Raw genomic sequence first — 10,984 nt, forward strand, 5'->3', positions numbered from 1 at the left:
GTTCCTGAAGAAAAGAATACACAGAAAAATATTTGAAGAAATAACATCCTAAATGTTCTAGATTTGATGAAAACTATAAATCCATAGATCCAAGAAGCTCAATAAACTCCAAGAACAAGAAACATCAATTAAACTATACCAAGACACATCATAATAAAATTGTTCAAAACCAGTAATAAAGAAAATCTTAAAGTATAGGGAAAATGTCACATATAGAGGAATAAAGATGAAGATAACACAAATTTCTCATCAGAAACGATGCAAGCAAGAAGACAAACAATGGAGCAATATATTCAAAGTATTTAAAAAGACAACTGTAAACCTAGAGATATGCCTTGTATTGGTTAAGAATTATCACAGGATAGAAAACCCAGAAATAAATCCACGTATTTACAGTCAACTGATTTTTGACAAAGATTCCAAGAACATACATTGGGGAAAGGACACTCTATTCAATCACTGGTGCTGGGAAAATTGGATATCCCTATGCAGAAGAATGAAACTGGACCCCATATCTCACCATATACAAAAATCAGCTCAAGATGGATTAAAGACTTAAACATAAGACCCCAAACTATAAAACTACTAGAAGAAAACATGTAGGGGAAACACTTCAGGATATTGGTCTAAACAGAGATTTTGATGGCTAAGACCTCAAAAGCACAGGCAACAAAAATAAAAATAAACAAATAGCACTATATTATACTAAAAAGTTTGTGCACAGAAAACAACCCACAGAATGGGATAAAATATATGCCAACTGTCCATCTGACAAGAGACTAATATCCAGAATGTACAAGGAACTCAACAGTAAAAAAAAATAATAATAAATCCCATTAATAAATGGACAAAGGAAATGAATAGACATTTCTCAAAAGAAGACATAGAAATAGTCAACAGATATATATTTAAACACTCAACATCACTAATCATTAGGGAAACGCAAATCAAAACCACAATGAGATATTCTCTTACCCCAGTTAGAAAGATGATTAAATAACAAAAAGTAACAGATGATGGTGAGGATGTAGAGAAAAGGGAACTCGCCTGTAATCCCAGCACTTTGGGAGGCCGAGGCGGGTGGATCATGAGGTCAACAGATCGAGACCATCCTGGAAACCCCATCTCTACTAAAAATACAAAAAATGAGCTGGGCATAGTGGCACGTACCTGTAATCCTAGCTACTCGGGAGGCTGAGGCAGGAGAATTGCCTGAACCCAGGAGGCGGAGGTTGCAGTGAGCCGAGATCGCGCCATCGCACTCCAGCCTGGGTAACAAGAGTGAAACTCGGTCTCAAAAAAAAAAAAAAAAGAGAGAAAAGGGAACTCTTAGGCCGGGTGTGGTGGCTCAAGCCTGTAATCCCAGCACTTTGGAAGGCCAAGGCGGGTGGATCGCGAGGGTCAAAAGATCGAGACCATCCTGGTCAACATGGTGAAACCCCGTCTCTACTAAAGATCCAAAAAATTAGCTGGGCATATTGGCACATGCCTGTAATCCCAGCTACTCAGGAGGCTGAGGCAGGAGAATTGCCTGAACCCAGGAGGCGGAGGTTGCGGTGAGCCGAGATAGCGCCATTGCACTCCAGCCTGGGTAACAAGGGCGAAACACCGTCTCAAAAAAAAAAAAAAGAAAGAAAGAAAAGAAAAGAAAAGGGAACTCTTATACACTGCTTGTGGGTACAAAAAATAGACCAGACACTATGGAAAAGTGTATGGGGATTTCTCAGAAAACTGAAAACAGAAATGCCATACAGTCTAGCAATCTCACTACTAGGTACTTATCCAAAGGAAAAGAAAGTATATCAAAAGGATACCTCCACTCCATGCTTATTGAAGCACTATTTACAACAGCAAAGATATAGAATCAACCTAAGTATCCATCAGTGGACAAATGAATAAAGAAAATGTGGTATATATACACAATGGAATACTATTTAGTCATTAAAAAAATGAAATCCTATCATTTGCCACAACTTGGACAGATCTGAAGGTCATTATGTTAAGGGAAATAAGCCAGGCATGGAAAGAAGAATATCACATGTTCTCACTCAAATGTAAGAGCTAAAAAAGTTAATCTCATGGAAGCAGAGAATAGAATGATAGATAGTAGAGACTAGGAAGGGTATTCCCCCTGTGTGGTGCACACAGAGATCGGTTAATGGGTACAAACATACAGCTTTATAGAAGGAATAAGCGCTAATGTTTGATAACAAAGTAGGGTGACTACAGTTAACAATGTCTTTTATATTTCAAAATAGCTTGAAGAGAGGACTTGAAATTTTTCCAAAACATAGAAATGATAAATACTCAAGGGGATGGATACCCCAAATACCCTCATTTGATCATTAAACAGTTTATGCACATAATAAAATGAAACAGGAAATTTTCCCTGATCCCTTTGCAGACCTCATGATAAGGGTGCCTCACTTGCTCCACCAGCAGCTCTCAACACCTCATGGGAGGGAGTGCACACAGGTGAGCAGGTTCAGGAGCCAAGGCGAGTGCTTCTGGGTGCCAGCAGGAGCAAAATTCCATACAGGCCCAAGGCAGTGCCAAGCAGGGAGTACTCATGATCCCCAAAGCCCCAAAGTATGTGTGTTACAGTATGCTCTTTTAGCTTTGCCATCCATGGACAGCTTAAGTGTTAAACAGTTCAGTTTAACATTTAAGTACCTTTTCACTTGAGGTGGTTGCTCTCCAGCAGTGAGGGCAGAGAGTCAGTGTGACAGCCTTTAGTGTCCACAACCGTGGCCACCTGAGCTCTTATTCAGCATCCAGAAAAACCCGGCTGCATGAATGAATTGAAGGATGGTGAATATGGTGGATTTTATTGCCAATGAAAGTGGCTCTCAGTTAGAAGGGGAGCTGGAAAGGGGATGGAGCAGGAAGGTATTTTTCTCCCACCATCAAGCCATGCCTCTGAAGTCAAACTGCTTCTCTCTGACGTTCAACTGCTTCTTCTCCTCTCCCTTTCTCTGCTCTCTGCCAGTGAAGCCTGGGGTTTTTATGGATACAGGATGGGGGTGCAGAGTGGGCCAGGGGTGGTTTTTGAAAAGGCAACATTCAAGCAGGAAAACAAGGATGTAAAGTTCTCACTTTAGGCCATGATTCTAGGATTAAGGGTGGAGCCCTTGCCAGGACCCTGCCCTTTTCTGCCTGGAATTTCTCTGACTCCTGTTCCTATCAAAAATATCACATGAACCCCATAAGTATGTACAAATATTATATATAAATCTTTAAAAGATCAGGAAATATTATTAACATATGAATTCTCCCCAGATTGCTGCATATATTCAACACAACCCCAGCTAGAGTATCAGGAAGCTTTTCTGTACAAATTGGCAAGCTAATTATAAAGTTCATAGGGAGCTGCAAAGAAGCTAGAATTCACACACATACACAACACACATGCATGCACACACACACATACACACCTCTGAAAAGGAAGAACAAAGTTAAAGAGTTAGGACCACCAGATTTCAAGAATTATGAAGCTACATTAATCAAGACAGTGTGGTGTTGGCATCAAAATAGTCACATAGATTAGTGAAATAGAAGAAAGGGTCAAAAAATAAACCCATACGTATTTGAATTTTGACAAAATTGCAAATAAAATGCGGTAGACAAAAGACAGTCTTCTCAACAAATGGTGTTAAGACAACTGGATATCCATATGCACAAAGACAAACTTGGATACATACTTGTAATCATGTATTTTAAAAAAAAAACACACAAAAATGGATCTAAATATAAAGCCTAAAACTACAAAACTTCTAGAAGAAACATAGAAAAACTATTTGACCTTGAATATCATATCAAAGATTTTTCATATCTGACACCAAAAGCATGATCCATAAAATAACAAAGTTCTTATACATTCAAAGTTCTTGTACATGAGTACCTTGTACATTCTGTATCTCAATAAGTTGGACTTCATCAAAATTAAATGCTTTTGCACTTTGAAAGACACTTTTAAAAAATAAAATGACAAGCCACAGACAAGGAGAAAATATTTGTGAAGAATATATTTCATTAAGCATTTATATTCAGAATAAACAAAGAACTCCCAAAACTCAACAAACAAACTAATTTGAAAAATGGTCAAAATATTTTAATTGGCATTTCATCAAAGAAGACATACAGATGGCAAATAGGCACATGAAGAAATGCTCTACAATGTAAGTCATTAGAAAAATGCAAATTAAAACCACAGTGAGAAACCATTATATATCCATAAGGATGACTTCAATAAAAAGAGTGGCTATAACAAGTGTTGGTGAAGGTGTGGAGGAAATGGCACTCTCATGATGGTAAAATTAAACATACACTTACCGTATGATGTAGCCATCACACTCATTGGTGTTTCCCCAGGAGAAAAGGAAATATATATCCATATGAAGACTTGTACACAAATGTTCATAGAAGCTTTGTTTGTAACAGCCCAAAATTGGAAGAAAATTGCCATCAACTGCTAAAATGGATAAACAAATTATGACATATCCATTCGATGGAATACTTTGCAGCAATGAAAAGGAATGAACTATTTTTGCAAACAACATGGATGAATTTCAAAAATTATGCTGATTGAATGAAGCAAGACAAAAGAGTACATGCTGGGCCAGAGCAATTAGGCAAGAAAAGAAGTAAAAGGCGTTTAAATCTGAAAGAAGTCAAATTAGCCTTGCTTGCAGAGGACATAATCTTATACCTAGAAAAAATTTAAAGATTCCACCAAAAACACACCATGGAGTATTATTCAGCCAGAACAAAGAATGAAATCCTATCATTTGCAGAAACATAAATGAAATTAGAGGTCATTATATTAAGTGAAATAAGCCAAGCACAGACAGATAAATATTGCATGTTCTACTTATATGTGGGAGCTAAAAAAGTGGATCTCATGAAGATAGAGAGTAGATTGGTCATTGCCAGAGGTCGGGAAAGGGAAGGAAGAGAGGTGATGAGAGGAGAAAAATATATATATAAACGTTTTTATTTCTTTTTATTTTTTGAAACAGTCTCAGTCTGTTACCCAGGCTGAAGTGCAGTAGCACGATCTCGGCTCACTGCAACCTCTGCTTCCCGGGTTCAGGCGATTCTCCTGCCTCAGCCTCCTGAGTAGCTGGGACTACAGGCATGTGCCACCACACCTGACTCATTTTTGTATTTTTAGTAGAGACAAGTTTCACCATGTTGGCCAGGCTAGTCTCAAACTCCTGATCTCAGGTGATCCGCCTGCCTCAGCCCCCGCAAAGTGCTGGAATTACAGGTGCGAGCCACAGCACCAGGCCTTTAAATGTACTTATTACCACTGACTAGATGCTTAAAAATGGTAAAGATGGTAAACTAAATACATATTTTGCCTCAATTTTTTAAGTAATAATTTTAAAAAGAGTACATGCTATATGATTCCATTTATATGAAACTCTAGACAAAGTAGCCTACAGTGACCCAAAGCAGATCAGCAGTTGTCTATTGTGGAGAGAGGTGCAGGCATAGAGAGGAATGACAAGGAGACATGAGGAACTGTCTGTGGGTAACAGGTGTATTCACTACTCTGACTGAAGTGATGAGTTTCATAAGAGAATACATATGTCAAAACTTATCAAACTATCATATGCTTATTATACACTTTAAATATGTGTAGTTTATTGTACATCAATATGTACATCAAAACAAAAACCTTAAACAAAAACATAACACAATGAATAAAGGAGGCACTGCTGCACCCAGTACAATCTACTTCCGGTCTTTTTCTTTTTTTTACTTTTATTTTGAAATAATCTTACACTTAGAGAAGTATTGTAAAGACAACACACATCATTTCCAAATACCCTTCCCCTAGATCTCCCTCATGTCAACAGTGTATGTAACCATAGTACAATTACCGAAATCCACACACTCCTCGCTCTCCTCCCTCTGTGGGACAGCCTGCTGCAGTCCTGAAGGTGCATGCCTCTAGTAAGACAGTCTGCTGCTCTGCTCTGTGCGCAGTTGGCACTCTCCACACTCCAGATGTCTCACCGGCTCCCCCCAGCCCCATCTCTCACAAGCTACATATCCTATAATTAACTGTGTCCTAAATGTCTCCCCAGCTATCCCACAGACACCTCGAAAGCAGCTCATCTAAAACTGAATGCATTCTGTTCCAGCATCCTCTGCAACCCTCTTTCTCCTGTAGTCTTTAAGCAAATGGCATTGTCCTATAACCCCCTTCCATCCCCCCCACACCCCCTGTCAGACATCTCTGACATCACCATTCAAGTTCTACTAACTTTCTCCATATGTCCCTCAAACCCCACCCTGCAGGCCCCATCTCTACTATGGACACCTTCATTCAGACAGGATGTCAACTCTCCTAAGGCTGTCAGAACAGGCTTTAAACACTCCTCACACCTACAGCCCCTCTTTCTCTAGTCCTACTGCCTGAAGTGGTCGCTCTGAAATGCTCACCTACCTATGTCACTTCCTGCTGAAAATCATGCAGTGGCTCCCAAACGCCCACAGGGTGGCATTCTGGCTCTGGGATTCAAGGTCCTTTCCAAATAGGCTTTGACAAACCCTCTTGACTAGAACTGCCCAGTTTACTACTTGAAGGAGTCACCAAATGGCATGAAACTCCTCTTCCTCCTACACCCACCCACGGACACCCTCACACTTTTGCCCCCACTGTTCCCTCAGCCTAGAAAGTTCTTCCCCATCTTCCCCACTGGGAAACTCCTAACTAGATGCAGCACTACTTTAACCCTTGGAATGAAGCCTTCACAGAAATAAGAGATGGAATTGCAAGACCTTTCTTGTACACCAGAGCCTTTTATACATCCTTCGATGCAGGTTTCTGCATCTGTCCCCACTAGATGTGAAAGCCTGAACAGCAAAGATTGTTTCATACTTATCTCCACCCCAGCACAGCTTAGGACTTGGGGCCTTATAGACACATGGATGGCTGGATGAATGGATAAAGAGATAAACAGATGTATTCATGGATGGATGGAGAGAGGAGACAGATAGAAAAATTAATAGATAATGGATGAATGGGGGGATGAATGGGTAGTGAGATGAACAGATAAATGAAAAGATAAACAACAGATCAATGACTGCATGGACAGAAACATGAAAGTACAAATGGATGGATGGGTGAATGGAAAGTTCCTAGGCATTTCAAGGGCAGAGATTGTTTCTTATTCAACCCTGTTTTCATAGTACCTAGAATAGGGCCTGGAATACACTAGTAAATGTTCGACATGTGTTAACTGGAGTGACTAAATGGTCGAAGCACCAGGTTTTTGTGGGAAAAGTTTTGGACTAACAGTCAGGAGACCCGACTTCCAGCTCTATCTGTATCCTCAGTAGTTCATATAAACATGAGCAACTTGACCCCAGATTTTCTACTTAAACTCTTCTGTAAAATGGGTAGGCTGAATTAAATGACTTATAAGGTCCTTTCCAAACACTCTGGCTCCCTGATTTGAAGCTGCCCAAATCCAAGATAAGGCTACAGCATGGGAGGAGAGCCACATTTGAGCAAATGTGGGTTTACTTACAACTTGTCCTAATGCAGAGCTGATCCCAGATCTCTGCCAGCAATGGGGAAGAAGAGCAAACACACTCCAGATGAGAATCTGTTCCAACTGTCTGCTGACAGCCTTGTGGTGGGAATGAGAGACAGGCTGATAATAGAGCCTGGGGGGTAATTAATAGTGAAACATGAACCTCCATGAGGCTGTACCCATACTACGTTGAATGGAAGGAGGGAAGGGCCGGGCTGCACAAAGCCTTCCCAGGGCCCTTGGCTGCTTGCCAAAGCATCCTTTAACCAGAAAGATGGGCTTCTGTTCACAGGGCATGGGGTCTGTCCTGTTAGATTCGCACCTAGACTCCTGACACACTGTGGAGTACCGATCGTGCTACGAACACAGCTATCACCACTCACAGATTGACAACGTGCCAGGCTGTCTACATGTCCCCTCGTCACTTCCAACAACCCTGGGAGGCAGGAAAGGTGATCGTCATGAAGGAATGTGTAGCTTATAAGTAGAAGGTTCAGGCTTTGAACCCAGGACAGCCTGGCTCTTTCTGCTATGCCCAGCTGCTCTCTGCAGACAGCTGCCCCAGAACTGGTCGGATAACAGGCCAGAGTCATCACAGTTCATGCTGCACCAAACTGCAACACTACCTGCCTGAGCCTGCTTGGTCCCTTTGCAAGGCGCTTTCACATTGATTCAAGCAGGCAATGTGGGCCATCACTCCCATTTTGCAGATAGGACACTGAGACTCTGGCTGACCAGTGAAGTGACACAGCCATGGTCACACACTTATAAATGGTGGGGCTAAGATTCCATCCCTGGAAGCTGGAGTCCCAAGCCAGGTACTTAATGGGTGAATTATTCTGTTCCATGGTGGTAGCTGTGGTGGACATCTGTGGGTTTTGCCTGGTGACAGCATCTGAATTTTCTTTGGGAAATAACATTTCCCTCCCCCCACCGCCTACCTCAGTCCATGTGATTTGGGCAAAACTAATGTGCCCTGTATCTCTATACTCCTCACAGGGGGAGCAGGCGATCCCCCAGCCATGGTGAATGCATATGATTGACAATGTCTGATGAGACTCAATTCCACAACACCAGAGTAAACTACTAATCAAGAGGTCTCTGGCTGGGCGCGGTGGCTCACGCCTGTAATCCCTGCACTTTGGGAGGCCAAGGCGGGTGGATCACGAGATCAAGAGATCAAGACCACCCTGGTCAACATAGTGAAACCCCGTCTCTACTAAAAATACAAAAAATTAGCTGGGCATGGTGGCGCGTGCCTGTAATCCCAGCTACTCAGGAGGCTAAGGCAGGAGAATTGCCTGAACCCAGGAGGCAGAGGTTGCTGTGAGCCGAGATCGCGCCATTGCACTCCAGCCTGGGTAACAAGAGCGAAACTCTGTCTCAAAAAAAAAAAAGAGGTTTCCTCCTTCTGCTGGGGTTCCCTGAGCTGGTAATCTGGAAGCCAGGAGCCGCTGGAGGCCACCTGTGACACTGCAAAGGGACAATCTGCCAAAGAGTGAGGCCAACACAGAGAAAAGCAGGGGAAAGAGAGAAGCAGTTTCATAAAGATATATTTTGAGACCCCCAAACCCAGCCATACTTGAATATATTCCAGGTAAATGAGCCAGTGTGAATTTCCTTTCTGCTTAAACCATCTGATTTGGGTGCCTGTCACTCACGTCTAAGAAGCTCCAAGTCAATACCACCCCTCAACACACTAAATAACCATCACTTGTTTCCTTGGCTGTTGTCCCATTAGACCCAGGGCACTTGAGGGCAGGGCCTAGTTCAAAGCCACCACAATGTCTCAGAGCATGACTCCAACCATGCTGGATGAATATTTGCTGAATAAATAAAACCCAGTTTGACTCAATGTTTGTTTGTGAACTTGTTGGTGGATTAGACCCAGAGAAGCCTGAATTACCTGGTCTAACCCATTCTTCCCCTCCTGCTTCTCCTCCCACCTTTCAAGGCCTAATTCCAAAGCCACCTCCTCTGAAGCTGGCCCATGGCCTGCACCCCAATCCAAAAGTGCTTTGGCCCACATCAGGACCTCCATAGTATGTTTCTGCCTTTTACAGTAATTCACACCCATGCCTGGTCTCTCCAACCAGACTAAGTCCTGAGGACAGAGTCTAACATGGGTTCATTTTTATATCAAGCTAGCGCCTGGCACCCTCCAAAGCTCAAAAAAAAAAAATCCTGAATCCAAAGGATTACTTTATTCAGTATTCACCAACCCCTAATATATGTCAGGCACTGAGAATATGCGGATGAATACCGCATAATGGTTAAGAATGATGATGATGATGGCAATAGCTACCATCTACTGAGGTATTACTTAGTGCCCAGCACTAATCTAAGGACTTTACATGCATTATCTCATTTAATCCTCAGAGCAAACCAGTGAGGTGGCTACTACTATCCTGCATTTTACAAATGAAAATACTAAGGCTCAGGCATCAAAGAATTTGCCCAAGGTTGCAAAGATGGTAAGTGGCAGAGCCAGGACTTGAACCCAGGCAATCTGGCTCTGAATCCCTGCTCTTAACTGGATCTTATGCTATAGGATTATGAGTACTGAAGACTGTTTTATAATAACCATGGCCTTCTCCTTTCTAATGCCTAATGTCTTTTGGAAAGAGCTGGGCTAAAAATGGAATCGATCATGCCCAGTGATTCTGGAGGAAGGAGCGTGAACAGCAGGTAGGTTTTTAGCAAGTTGCAGTCAGACACACTGGTTTGAATTTCTAATAGCATCATTCTTTGGCCCTATGTGTGTTACTGTGACCTCCCTGAGCCTCAGTTTCTGCAGAATTAACAATCTCATGGGCAGTTACTAGGGTTAGAAGTTAACACATGAAAATCACTTAGCATAGTGCCTGGCTCATACTACACAATCAGTGAGTGGACCTGCTGTCACTGGTATCTTTTATTACTGTTATGGAATCAAGCAAATGTACAGGGCTTGGGATAAGGTACACTGTCCAATATTATAAATGTGCTTCTGGTTTTTTTCTTTCTATAACCTTGAAAGAGCACCTGGCCTTCTCGGAAATAATTCAACCAGTGCTGTGTACCAGGCCCATAGAAAGCCCTGCTTCCAGCCAGCCTTCAAAATGGATGAAGGATTTGGAGTTATCTTCATTTCTCCACCCACAGGATCAAAGGGTGCTGGCGAGGACTGGGAAGCGGGGGAGAAAATGCAAGATGGAACAGGACCCAAATTTTTAACTGGCAGAAGAGCAACTGTGGTTCATCCCAGGATCTGCTGAGCTGCAGGGAGCAGGCCCCCATGTTCTGCACCGCCTGTGCCCTTGAGAAATAAACATAACTGCCAGAAAGCAGCATGCTTCAGCTACTGCTAATCCCAGGCTACAAGACAAGCAGGAAATCAGAGGTGCCCTGTGATGTGTTTTCCAAAAAGCGTCAGAGCCAAGGAGGAGGGGACA

The sequence above is a fragment of the Callithrix jacchus genome, chromosome 2 (genome assembly GCF_049354715.1).
Source record: "Callithrix jacchus isolate 240 chromosome 2, calJac240_pri, whole genome shotgun sequence".
NCBI classification, from domain to species: domain Eukaryota; kingdom Metazoa; phylum Chordata; class Mammalia; order Primates; family Cebidae; genus Callithrix; species Callithrix jacchus.